At 37.5% G+C, this 14,141-nt stretch overlaps 1 protein-coding gene across 5 annotated transcripts in view; it reads right to left on the bottom strand.

The window, feature by feature from the left end:
* Positions 1-14,141, bottom strand: part of UBTD2 (ubiquitin domain containing 2) — an 84,434-nt gene that overhangs the window by 55,329 nt on the left and 14,964 nt on the right. The window contains exons 1-2 of one of the 5 annotated variants that reach the window (XM_088133669.1): positions 13,655-13,718; positions 12,411-12,686 (exon numbers count right to left, since the gene is read on the bottom strand). The exons of 2 other annotated variants lie outside the window; for them this stretch is intronic. The gene's annotated coding sequence lies outside the window, so the exon portion shown is untranslated. Of the gene's footprint in view, positions 1-10,752; positions 10,772-12,410; positions 13,719-14,141 lie in introns of those variants that run through there. 2 more of the 5 variants (XM_025172858.2, XM_088133671.1) reach the window with 2 other exon arrangements.

Raw genomic sequence — 14,141 nt, 5'->3', positions numbered from 1 at the left:
GAAAGATTTTTAGCTTATTAATAAAAAGATATGCCCTGTTTTCATAGTGATCATACATCTTATGTACTGTATTTTTCTTAGAAACAAACAGCATACAATTTTAATTTACTTTACACAGTATACAACACTTCTATTCATGTGTCCAATAAAGAGCTATCTATGGATAGCATCTTATAGGAACTTCACATCTGAAAGCAGAAAGATATACAAACCTCAAAATCCCACAGCTATTCTAAAGTGGCAAGCAGATGGTATTTATTTAGAAGAATGTCCTTGATCTTCAACTGGCTTTCAGAGGTTTAAAAAATACAGGTAGTCCTCGCTAAACAACCATTTATTCAGAGACTGAAGTTACAATGGTGCTGAACGAATGGTACTTATACCTGGTCCTTGAAGTTATGGCAGTTGCAGTGCCCCCGCAGACACGTGAACAAAATTTGGGTGCTTGGTAGCTCACCTGCATTTATGACTGCAAGGTGCACTTCAACTCCTCCTGCCAGTCTATCTTCTCCCTATCTCTGCCCTTTTGGCTGTCCACTCTCCTGCCCCAGCCACCCTGCACTCTGCCCAGCACTCCTGCTGCCCTGCACTCTGCCGCCCTTGCCACTCCAAAGCCCCGCCACCCTGCCCTGCACTCCACCCTGCACCTCTGCTGCCCTATTGCCCCCAGCTAGCCTTCACCGTCTTCTTCCTCCCACTGCTGATGAGGTGCACCCTGCCTGTCCTTCGCAAGGCCTCATGCAGTCAACAGTTGTCTCACGAAGGGCCAGGCTGAACATGCCTCAGCAGCAGCAGGAAAAAGAAGATGGCAAAATCAGCCGGGGGCAGCGGAGTGCGCGGCAGTGGGGGTGCAGGACGAAGTGCAGGGTGGCAGGGGTGGCGGAATATGAGGTCCTAGCCTAACAATGGTGCAGTCCTGACCTAATGACTGCAACCAGAAGTACTGAAACTGCTGTCACTAAGTGGTGGTCATATGATGTTTCGTCTACTAACTGCATCGCTTAGCAACAGAAATTCTGGTCCCAATTAGGGTTGTTAAGTGAGAACTACCTATAATGAAGATAAAATGGTATCAATAATACTAAAACAGCAAAACAAAACAGAGAATTAAACAGTATAAAAACTACAGTTTCATTTTTTTCCCACCAACTTCATTTTAGTTGTTCTGTTTCATCGTCCACAGCTACTTAGTAAAGCATGGAGTAAAAGTTACTCTATCTAGCAAGTTATGTGCTTAACACTAATTGTGTCAACTGCCCTAAGTATCTTTGTACTTCACAGAATATCCACAATGTCAACAGAAGTACCAGCCATCCTAGCTAGAAACTCCCAAGTCCTGAACAACCAGCTTTTGGGACCAAACCATCTTAATTTATCTACTACCCCTGCAGAATGATGGATTTGCACTCAGTCTCACTAGGCAGTGATTTGATTGTGATAAAAGAAGTTATAGAATGATTATTACATTTGAATACTATCTTCTAAACTAGGTCCCATTGGAAAAGAAAAAACAAACAGAAGTGCCTGACCAGAAAGACTAAAAATATGCTGAAAAAGCTCCATGGTTAGCCAGTGGTTCCCAATATTTTCTTTTATACAGACCTACATTATATCAAAATGTTTTGTAGATCATTACATAAGGAAACCATTTCCAACATTTTAATATAACCTATGGCACACAAAAACATTACTGATTAGGTTCAGAGAATGTTGTATTGCACAAGGTTGTTGAGAAACAAATTGCATTGCAAATACTAGCATGACACTGAATATGATCCATGAGAAGTTAAAAATTATATTATTACATTACTTCCCACACTCCCTACAAACAACTTGAAGTATCCTTGAAGACCAACAATGGTCTGCAGTGCAGGCTGGACACTGTTCCTGTAAACCAGCTCAGTCTTAGCATGAATAACATAGAATCTTCTAGCATGAATAACGCAGAATCTTCTAGAATATACCAATAGCAGAATCTTTTAGAACTATTTCTACTCAAATACCCTCCTTCATAATGTTTATAAGCTGCTTTTTCTCTTCTTTCTCCTTCCTATTAGGATTGATGTAACATTCTTGCATACTAATAATATTTTCAGGCTCACGCTTCCCTCTACTGCAACTACAAAGAAGGATCAGAAATATTCACTTAAATTGTTTAACAGTTCAAGTTTATAACTGTGATTAATCTATAATTATTTGAAATTAGCTGTTTTTAAGCAACTTTGAAGTTGGTTTGTTTTACACAAACAGTAGTTAAGATTAAACAATTTGTTAGGTTCAGATAGCATGCAAGCTATGATTAATTAAAAATGGAAATTTCTAATCTATTTGCAGTCATGCTGGAGCTTTATTCACATCATTGTAAACACTGGTTTAGTCTGGCTCCTAAATGCCTTCTCTGTTGTGGCCCCCACCCTCTGAAACAGCATTCTCCCATAGATAAGGACTGCACCCTCTCTCCTGGGATTCCAGAAAGCTCTGAAAACGTGGCTTTGGTCCCAGGCCTGTGGTTGATGTATTATTGTTTTTTTGTCTAGGGCTCCTGTTTTGTTTGATTTGTGTTGTTTATAAGATTATAATCTAGGCTGATTGTTTGGTTTGATGTTTTACCTGTTGATACGGGTTTTCCAGTTTTGTACACCACCCAGAGTCCACTGGAATTGGGCAGCTAATAAATTCAAATAAATAAATAAAATTAAAATAAATAATCCTTTTACTTGGTCCTGAGTAAAGATTCAATGCCAAAGATAAAGTTGGTGAAAGACTATTGTGACCCACAATAATCAATTCTACTTTGGACTGAATGAAGTACTAGGTATGGTAGGTATGGCTGAAGTAAGTACCAGATGGAGAGAGAGATCGATCAAAGGTACCCATCTAATAGCACACAGAATCACTATATGGATCTAGAGATTATTTTACTTCCACAAAATTTCTCTGCACTTTCTACTATATGTAGAAAATGAAGAGTTCTACTAAATGACTAATTTTTGTTAATTGCACTGCATTTGTCAGATCACACTTTTGTCATTCAAATACCATTTTATTTAATTATATTTAATCTTGAACTAGTTCAGTTCAACAGTTATGGGAAGACTGACATATGTTTAAAGAAGTGGATTAGGCTACCTAATGGAGTGGCTTCCCCTTCACTGGAGGTGTTCTAACAGAGTTATCTATTGGGATGGTGTAGTGAATCTGCAGCATGCAGGGGACTGGACTTGGTGACCTCATAGGTCCCTTCCAAATCTGTGATTCTATGAAGTACTATTAACTTACAAACTCAACAGCAATTCCTAAATGTATAGCTCCTCAGGACAATAAATATTATACCACACTGCCATGTGAAAATAATCAACATTCACAGCAGTGTAATAAAATTGTAAACATTTTTGCTCTACTTCAAAGACCATTATTTCAGCTAATTATGCTTGGCTAGCACGCCTTTACTTACTTTCACTTCTTATGATTTTTAAAAAATTAAAAGGTCACACGTAAACTGTTTTAATTTGTCAAAGCTGTGCTTCTGTATTTTCTTAAAACATCAGTCAGTCTGCAACCAAACACAGCGGCTTTTGCTCTGAATACCTGCAACTGTTGATCATCCACAGTGGCAAAAAGACAGCATCTTGTTGAACGTATAACGGCAAAATAACTGATTCGATAGGCCTCTCAAATGTCAGACAATTTTTAGGGAACATCCTTTTTATGCTAGCTAAAGGACTTAAAGGCAAAGTCAGTCTCAAAGTGTGGCACTTCTCAAGTCTATTGGGCTATATTAAAAGACTTGCTCAATGCTGGGTTGGTAACACCTCAAAGACAGCTACAAACCTAGCATGCCACTCCTGCAAATTGTTACAAGGTGCATTTAGGAGCTAGACTCAACCAATGTTTACAATGATGTGAGTAAAGCTCCAGCATGACTGCAAATAGATTAGAAACTTCCAGTTTTAATTAATCATAGCTTGCATGCTATCTGAACCTAACAAATTGTTTAATCTTAACTACTGTTTGTTATAAAACAAGCCAACTTCAAAACACTGCTTAAAAACAGCTAATTTCTGATAATCCTAGATTAATCAGTAATAAACTTGGACTGATAAACAATTTAAGCGAATATTTCTGATCCTTTTTTGTAGTTGCAGTAGAGGGAAGCATGAGTTTAGAAATTATTTGCTCTGTACGTTGGAAACATTCTCCATTTTGGTTTACGGCCCACTGTGCAAGCCAGATAAATGCCTTTGAACACAGTAAACAAACCACTTTGTTTAGCATTAGTAGTAGGGGCCAAAGGTGAGTACAGGGAGTACATTTATCAACAGTTTATCTAATGAAGGCTTGATTCATCAAAATTTTGTCTTATTATTTTATGCAAATATAGAAGTTACGATATAAATAAATTTTAGTTAATAAGCAGAGTTAGGCCTGGTTAGTATTTAGATAGCAGTTCACCACAGAACATCAGGACTATAGCCTAGACTGGGAATTCAAACTACAGTGGTACCTTGGTTCACGAACTTAATTCATTCCGCGACTCTGGTCGCAAACCGAATTGGTCGCGAACCGAATCAAATTTTCCCATAAGGTTGGATGTAAATACAGTTAATCCGTTCTGACCCCTACGAATGTGGTTGCCAACCGATTTTGGTCGCCAACTGAATCAAATTTTCCCATAAGGTTCAATGTAAATACGGTTAATCCGTTCTGAACCATATATATATATATATATATATATATATATATATATATATATATATATATTTTAAACCACAAAAATATGAAACAAAGTACAGTACAGTACAGTACGAAGAGAGAGAACACTAACCTTGCTCGAGGCGACTTCTGACGTGGAGGACAGGAAGGCGAGTGGGGAGGTGGTTTTTGTTTGGAGGGAGAGTCCCCCTCCCTACAGGAAGCCACGACGACGTGTCACAGCAGGGAAAATGGCTGCGGGTCGTGTTTGTCACCCGATGCGGAGTTCGCGAACAGAAGCAAAATTTTGCGAATGGTGCTGTTTGTGACCCGAATTGGTCGTGAACAGAAGTGTTCATGAACCGAGGTACCACTGTATATGGTGGAAGAAGGAAGTGGCAAACCACTTCCCTATTGCTTTCAAGAAAACATCACTGCTGAATCCATGCAGTCACCAGGAGTTGAATTCAACTTGAGGGCAACTTTAATTTCTGATACATCATGAAAATATACAAGTAACACCCAGCAAACATGAGATATCATACTTGATATCAAGTGTATATAATCCACTGCTATTATGAAGATTTTATCTATCATATTTTTATCATTTTCCCTATGACCCACGGGAAAATGCAGTCTAAAGTAATTACAGTACTAACCTATCAATAGGTATGTGCAGCTGAAACTTAAATTCTTGATGTTATATTGCACAATCCTGAAAAGGAGGAAAAATTAAATTATGCAGAGAATGAACATTAGTTTTTGTAGGTAAGCCAGGATTTTTCTACTGAGAGTTGATAAGTGACAGCTTATCTGGCAGGCTAACATTTCAAATCAAAAGAAAAGGCATTTTAGGGAAACTGTGATTTCTTCTCCAGTTTTCCTTTCCTTAAAGGACTTGCAAAGATTAGTAAGGTTTAGTAAGTAAACAACAACAATAGTTGTAATAATTATTGTCAGAATCTTTGAGCAATCAATTTCAGTCTCTAGTAAATCATTGATTTAACAGACTAATAGGACAAGGAGTGTTTATTAGCTATGAATGGAATTTTATATAGCAAAATATATAAAAAGGCAAACTGGATTGTATGCATATATATTTTATGTATTTTGTATTTTATGCACATGTAAAATGGGAACAGGATTTTACACATGTGTATTTGATTTGATTTATACCCTGCTTTTCATTCAGGAGCTCAAGGCAGTATACATTATATCCCCTCTTGTTTTTCCCCACTACAACAAGTCTATGAGGTAGCTTCTGCTGAGAATGTGTGTCTGGCCCAAAGTCATCCAGTGACCTTTCATGTTGAGGGTGGACTAGAACCTGATTCTCCCAATTCTTAGTCCAACACTTTAACCCCCACCAGCTTTTTATGAAGCATAGATTCACAAGTGGTATTTTATGAATGGGTAGAAGCATAAAACGTAGATATTTTGTTCACTGCATCTGGAAAACACTAAACCTAAACTGAGGACTTACTATACAAGTAGTACTAGTTATACTCAAATTTGTACACCACTATTTCCCTGTAATATAAGATAAGTAGCAATGCATTAAAAAAATTAAAAGCATCTTGATCAAAGCTCTGTGGCAGGAAATCGTTTTGGCATATTTGATACTGCTATTCAAGTTAAGCTAATCTGAAAGCATAGAAAACTAAATAAAAATCAAATTTCTCAATTCCTTCTATTGATATAAATCCAAATACCTTTGTATGTATCTGCTTTGCATAGATAACACAATATTATTAATTGTATACGCAGGATCTATTCAAACAAGATGCTTAACTAGAACAATTACAAACATGGTGACTGCATCCACACAATACAACTTGTTTACTTAGTACTCAATGTGGTTATTTTTTTGTGGTTTAGCGCGTTGCGTGAACACAGGCCATTAAATAATTTATTCTCTTTATCTGCATTGGCCAGACCAAAATACTGCACCCTGTTCTGGGCAGCATGTTTTAGAAAGGTCACTTACAATCTGGAGAGCAACCAAGATGATAAGGAAGAAAAAAATTATGAGGAATGGTTAGAGGTGTTAGAAGCAAAGACTCAGGGGAACATGAAAACTGTATCTGAAGGGCTGTTATTATATATAAGATGGGGCAGAATTGTGCAAAGTTGTTCCATAAGACAGAACAAGAAAAAAATGGCTTTAAATTACAAAAAGATTTTGGTTGGACAACAAAAAAAGATTCCTAATGGTAAGAGCTGTTCAAGAATGAAGCAGACTGTCTCAACAGACGATGGACTTTCCTTCACTGCATGTGTTTAAACAGCATAAATACTACAACCAGGGTTATTTGAGGGACTGCCTCTCCCCAATTACATCTGCCCGTCTATCAGACCTGGCAGAAGAGGCATGGTCCATGTCCCATCTGTTAGGGAACTACACTTGGCGAGTCCCAGGAAGTGGGCCTTCTCTGCCGTGGTGCCTGCCTTATGGAACATCCCCCCCCCCCGCACCAAAGAGAGGTTAGCTCCATCCCTACTTATTTTCCAGAAATCCCTCAAGACTTGGCTATGTCATCAGGCCTGGGGGTCCTAGGAGACTGGTGAGGTCTTGAGGTGGCTTCATTATTGCTGTTAACATCTAATCTCTTATATGCCTTGTGATTTTTAAAGCTTTTTAATAATGACTGTTTTTTTTATATGTTTATCATTTTATATCTTTATACGTTGCCCAGAGTCACTTTTTGTGAGATGGGCAGACATATAAATTTGATAAATAAATAAACCATGTTAAGGATGTTCTGTACATAGAGCCAGAGTTACACAAAGAAACTAATGACAATTTAACAAAACAACACAACTGGCTTCAAAATAGTACTGAAATCAAATTCTAAATATTTTTAAAGCAAGCACCCATTTCAGCAACTATATCTCTCCCACTAGACTGGCTATCATCTTAATTATCTTAGTTGAATATTTGTCTGCTACCAAGAGAGTATAAAACAGTTGGGCATTTCTAGAATAAACAAACTTAAAAATGTACACTTAATATTTCTTAGAACCAATTAACAAACTAAAAAAATAGTTACCATTAACAGCATTTCACATAGTACATTCAGCAAACACAAGTGCCTCTTCTACAGAAATTAAATATGTACATGATAATCAACTCATGTGAGTTTTTACCATAATTTCAAGCATATTTTGTCCAGTCTCATTTTGAAAAGGAACCATAATGTCTGCACATTTTCTGTACCCAAAATGATGCTATATTATTACAGTACAGAAGTTACAAAATTCAATTGCATTTATTTAATTGGATGTATGATATATTATTTATGAATTTGTCCAATGGCTTGCAACAGAAGAGGAGCAAATTGAGCAAAAGAACACCTGTCTCTCCCCCGCCCGTGGATCATGTTATGGTTTGATTTGTTTTAATTTGTTTTTAATGGTTTTATGTGTTTTAGTTATTTGTATTTATTTGTATTTATTTGTTTTTTATTTTAACTCTGTGAGTCATTCAGAGTCACAAATGTGAAATGGGCAGCTATATAAATTGAATATCCATCCATCCATCCATCCATCCATCCATCCATCCATCCATCCACCCACCCACTTGCATGCTGCCTTAATAAAAGGATGACTAAGCAGCTTATGCAATAGGATTAAAAACAGTAAGTAAATAACTAATAGCAAACAAAACAAAAAACTGAAATAATACATGGTACACACTGCACAAAGCCATTCTCTTTTGAGTGGGAGAAATGGTTTCCACCTGTCTCTGGTTTTGTGGTAGATAACAACACAGTACATTCCCCACTAAACTACCATAGGGGAGCAAACCACTCTATCCTACCTCAGGGCCTGATGAAAGAGCCAAGATTCTTTGGCTTTGTGGAAACCTCACGGGGTCAGACCCATATGGATCTAACAGGGCATGCTGTTCCACAGCAGATGCAGCTGAGAAGACACATCTCCTAGGTCCCACAAGGTAACAGGGTTCTACAGTTGAGATCTGGAGTGCACCAACTCTTCCAGATCCTACTAGTTGGGCAGAAACAACAGAACAAAGGCAGATCCATAGGTATCCAAGAGATATTCAAGGAGGGGGGGAGGGATGACCCATATATCAGATTTAAGTAGTATAATCAAAAGCACAAGCAATACTTACCTTAGTATTTTGCTAGAAATTCTGATCCCAAACTCTCTGTACTCCAAGTATCCCATTATATTCTGTAGCTATTTATCCTACTTTACAAGGAAGTTTCCTATTTGAAGAAGTGTCAGAGGATAATCCTCTGTTTGAAGGTATATTTATTTAAGAGGCAGTCCAATTTAAAGGTGAAGAATTGCACGAAGTGAAAGCAGCCCAAGCTTTGAAGCAGTCCATCAATAGTCAACAAGCCACCTAGTCGTTCTTCCCTAGCATGGTGAGATGCATTTTTCTTTAAATTAGGAAAAGGAAACTTTGTTTTTACTTGTGAGGCTGCATACTTGTGAGTATGGCCAAAGCTAGCATTGCTATTGTATCTGCATATGAATGAAACCCTTTTTTCACAAAAATAACAATGCACACCCATTAACATGTACTCAACACTCCTAGCTCAGGGGAGAGTTTACATGGTTACAGAGATGTGCAACACGTTGTTGTAAAAATTCCAAGGTGCCTTCTTGGTTGCAGCACGTGCCCTCTGCAGCACGTTTCCATCTGCCTTTGACCCCAACCTGGCTAGCCTTCCAAACAGCACTGAATACATGGCTGTTTGCCCAGGCATGGGGGTCAGGTACTTGATACCGTTCAGCAGTTCTTTTTATTCTCAGCTGCTGTTTTTCTCTATGTTATATTGGTAACATTATTTTTACTCTGGAATGCTGTCTGTCACTGTTCACTGCGAGAGCTGCTTTGGTGAGAGAGGCAGTTATATACATCTAAATAAATTCCACCAAGCACTGTGTATCAAACACAAGCCCTGCTTTTAATGAAATCAAGGTTCAAATTCTTGCACTTCTTGTTTCCTGCCTGTAACAGGCTAGAAGCCATTTTCTTTTGAGTGGGAGAAATGGTTTCCATCTGCCTTTGGTTTTGCAGTAGATTTATCTAGTATAATACTGTGTGAGAATTTATTCTTGCAAGGATATTGGAAATTGTGATTGGGCAACACGTGGATGGTTGCATGCTGTGTGCCACTAGTTTAAACTACTCTTTCCTCTTGCAAAGATCCTATTATGTATTCTAATGCTCAACTGATTAATAGTGGATGGGAATGAGAGTAATAATTTACAAGAGGATAACATGAAGAAATTATCATTCCTGTAAGTCTGTCTGTCCATCTGAATCGTAAATAATAAATCCTTATAATGTTTAGGAAACTACTAAAAACCTGGTTGTTCTTCCAGATCTTGGGATAGGATGGTTGTGGAGCCTCTTTTCGTTTCAGTGACTTAGAGTGATCAAGGAATTGGGCAGCCTCAAAATTGCATTAAATAATACATTTTAAAATTCTGCAATTTTGTCAAGTATAATGACTGCTACATCTTTCCTGCAAATGAAATTCACATTACACCAGATCATATAAAGATATTTTTTACTGTAGCTGGAATAACATATAGAAATTAAATACCAAAGTTATGTACAATTGAATACAATGATATCATTTTCAAAAATACATATTTGTCCCATTACAAATTCTTGCTTAACCATTATATGGAAAGAAATATCAAAGAAAGATTGCCAAAGCTATTCCTGGCATGTAACAGACATCTTGAAGAGGCAGAAGTCGATCCAACAATCCAATTTTTAACTAAAGTTACATTTCAAGGAGAAAAAAAAAGAATGCATGCTTTCTCTGTGTGGTCATACGGTTTCTAAATGCTGATCAAATATTATGAGATTATAGCTTTTTCAGGCACAAAGACATGGGGAAATTCAAAATCAGTAAAAGGAGGTCCTTCTTTACAAAATTCAGTTAAATGATGAAATCTGCTGCTACCAGATGTGTTGTTAGTCACCAATTCAGACAATCTTTAAAAGGAACATAGATCAAAGATTCTTTACATTCTTTAAATCATTTTAAGTTAGAGAAAAAAAATGTTCACCTTTTCCAGTTTTTCTTGCAACGGCAAAAAGTATGTTGCTCTGAAAGAGTAGCTCCTGGGGAAGAATAAAACTGCCTGTTGGGACTACTTGAAACTGCTGCCTCCTTAAAGAGATGGGATTTATTTATTTATTTATTTATTATTAAATTTGTATGTCACCCATCTCCTCCCAACGGGTGACTCTGGGCAGCTCACAAATCAGAAACCCCATCAACAATTAAAAATCCCCCCATAAATAGTTAAATAAATCCATTAAAATCAAATCTAAACAAACCTGAAATAGGATTATCTAGTCCTACTTCAGAGCAGAAGTCTACACTAGATCCACAAAGTGCTTCTCTAATAGAGCAATTCTGAACTTTCTAAATGGTTCTATGACAAAGGCAATTCCTTAGAATTAATCCAACAGCACTGAAAAGAATGTATGGAAAAAGAAACAAATTCCATTATAAAATGCTTAAAATATAATACTACGTGTTCAGATTACATTAAAATTAGACACAAAGCTAGAGTCAATGTGGTGTTTAGCTTTTATGCATATTATTACATTTAACATAAGTGCTAAGCCTGGCATGGTGGGAACCAGTTATTCTCAGCACAGAGAAAACTGTCATGTTAATGTATTTCAACTGCCTCCAAGGCCATCAAAAGTACTGCCAAGTATCCATTTCTCCAGAATGGAATGAGAAAGAAGATATGTCTGAAGCACAGACGTGCAAAATATATGACTTCTTTGCACTGTTGTGTTTGCAGCTTCATTTTTGTCTGCAATAAAATGTTTAATCTAGCTGGGTTGCTTATAGGAGTCTGCTGCCAAATCTAGTCAAGAGGTGAATTTAAGGTTAAGGGTCTGGAGACCTGTGATTTACTGCCAAGTGCTGATATGAAGCCTGTTTGCTTCATTGTCCGTTCCTACCCTCCATCACATGGAGAAGGGCAGTTGTCTGCAGTAAAGGATTACAGTCAAGGATTGCAGTCAAGAATTACTACAGGCCATCCTGGAACCCTCCCAACCAGTGATCAAGTTGTCAATGCCTTGCTCCAGAACCACGTGGTGACCCAGATACACTGGTTAGCCCAGACCATGAGCCCAGCAAGTGGGACATAATCTATTATAACTGGTCTTCACCATACCAGTCCCAACCTAAGAACCTCAAGAATTGCTTCAGCAGCCACAGCACTCAAATGCTGTGCACAGCACTTACTCCTTCCCTGACAAATTTTGAGAATTCGAGAACACTGATAATCTTCTTTGTTTAATGTGAACTACACAACTCCCCATGACTGAATGAAATGTTATCAGCCAAACTCATGTGGAATTTATAATTAGCCTACTGTCTGAGGGAACTGAAAAAGAGGAACCATTTTTTTCTGATTTAGCATAGCCTGGATTTAGATAACTATGAAAAAAAGTATGGCACACCTGAGGCCTTACTTTGAACATCCAATCAAATAGGGATGTTCACAAGATGGGGAAAAAAACTTTTGTTTTGAGCCTGGAATAAATCATGTTCTAGAATTTCTGCTGAACCATTTTGGCTCAACCATACTTCAGCAAAACTGAAACTTGGAATACATTGGTTGTTTTGGGTTTAAGATGAAACAAAATCTGGAAAAGACACCTTCTAGCATGACATGTCTCACTGAGAACCACTTACCTTCCCAGCACTTTTCTGAAATCTAATGAAAGACAAAGATTCCCATCTGAAGATGAGAGGGAGAGTTGTGAAATGGGAGGACCACCTGATGAAGTAGAAGAAATAGAAATCCTCTCTGGCTGTGCTGAGTCAGGAGGAAAGAGGGTTGGAGAGACCTGAAAAGGGGAGATCTTGCCAGCTTCAGTCAAAGAAGAAATGGAGACAGGAAGGGCCCAATATCTTCCAAATACCCAAGTCCAGAAGGAAAGGAGGTGAGAAGCATGTGATACTTCCAGGCTCAATGGGGAGGGGGGAAGAGGAGGAGAAAATAAAGAAGAGAACAAGGTGAGAGCTAAGCCCAACAAGACAGAAACCACTGATTCCCAGACTAGTGACAGCCATTATGTAAACATATTACAGGTGGCTTCCAAGGCCATTAAGAGACCTGCCAAATATCCACTACTCTGGAAGGGCAGGAGGAAGAAGCTTAGAATTTAAATTGAAGCACAGGTATAGCCTGTCTGTGACTTCTTTGCAGTACTATGGGTAATCAACTATTGTGTTTGTGGCTTTATTTTTGTCTGCAATAAAGCTTTTAATCTAGCTGAGTCATGTCTGCAAATCTGCTGCCAAATCTAGCTGAGAAACAACTTCAGGGTTAAATGTCTGGATACCTATGATTTACTGCCAAGCTTTGGTGTGAAGCCTGATATTTAGTACACCCTTTCTTTCCTCATTCCTAAATGCATTAGTGAGGCTATTGCTAGAACAGTGTCTTCTCTCTTTCTGTTAGCCTGAAGCTGTTTCACTGTTGAGAGAGACAAGTTCCAAATAAAACCTCACCTGATTGTATTATACATCAAATATACTTCAGGGTGCTATAAAGCAATCTCCCTCTAATTCTTGAGAAGATAAATCCTCCTGACAATGAAGAAATATGCATAATGACAACTGCTAAATCATATATTTGAAAACTTTCACGAAATATTGGAGGCTAAGAGTTTATCAGAGTATGTCTGTCAACCTTATATTACTTTCAGGTACATTACATGACCTGTGCTATGTTTATATACAGTTATATATTTCATAACCTAAATAGTAAATGGGTATTATTTTTATGCATTGTCCCAATCATCCTCAAGCTTTCCAGTGCTCCCAAATGTATTTTTTCATGCTAGTAATTTTAATGATATCCAGCTGGCCACTAATGAATGTGACAGCATCATGGTTTTTGTTTTACATCTACTGTCACAAAATCATCTTACCTCAGCATCAGCTTTCAACTTTTATATGAATAGGAGAAGGTTCCCTCCTCTTCCAGAATCAAATCTACCATCAATACATAGAAAAGTATATTTATCTTTTACATTTAGTAAATGATAAGTTGTCAGGTAACAGCTGAGAAACAGCTTTATATGAATACAAATCATAAAGAGGTAATTAGCTTATTAAAAATGATAGGGATTAGAATCTGTGTTGTGCCATAATGTGGTTTAATTCTACTGTAGTATATGTTGTATGAATCTATCCCTGAGATTTTGTAAACTAGGGTTTTTAGTTTAGCATGATGCATGAACCCAGCCAATACTTTGGTAGTTAAATTTAGAAGAAAAGTTGCAACAATAAAATCATAGTCTTGCAATACAGCACTTTTAATATTGCAAGTCAGAGATGGAGTGAGTTATGAGACTTAGAAAAATACAGTGCTTCATTTTTTACATAAAATGTTTTCAGTTTCTAAAACATGTATTG

This window comes from Python bivittatus, unplaced genomic scaffold (assembly GCF_059951505.1).
Source record: "Python bivittatus isolate LINGU-HERP-01145 unplaced genomic scaffold, Pbiv_v1 ctg000080_np1212, whole genome shotgun sequence".
Lineage (NCBI taxonomy): Eukaryota > Metazoa > Chordata > Lepidosauria > Squamata > Pythonidae > Python > Python bivittatus.
This window is presented reverse-complemented; position numbering and strand designations above follow the sequence as displayed.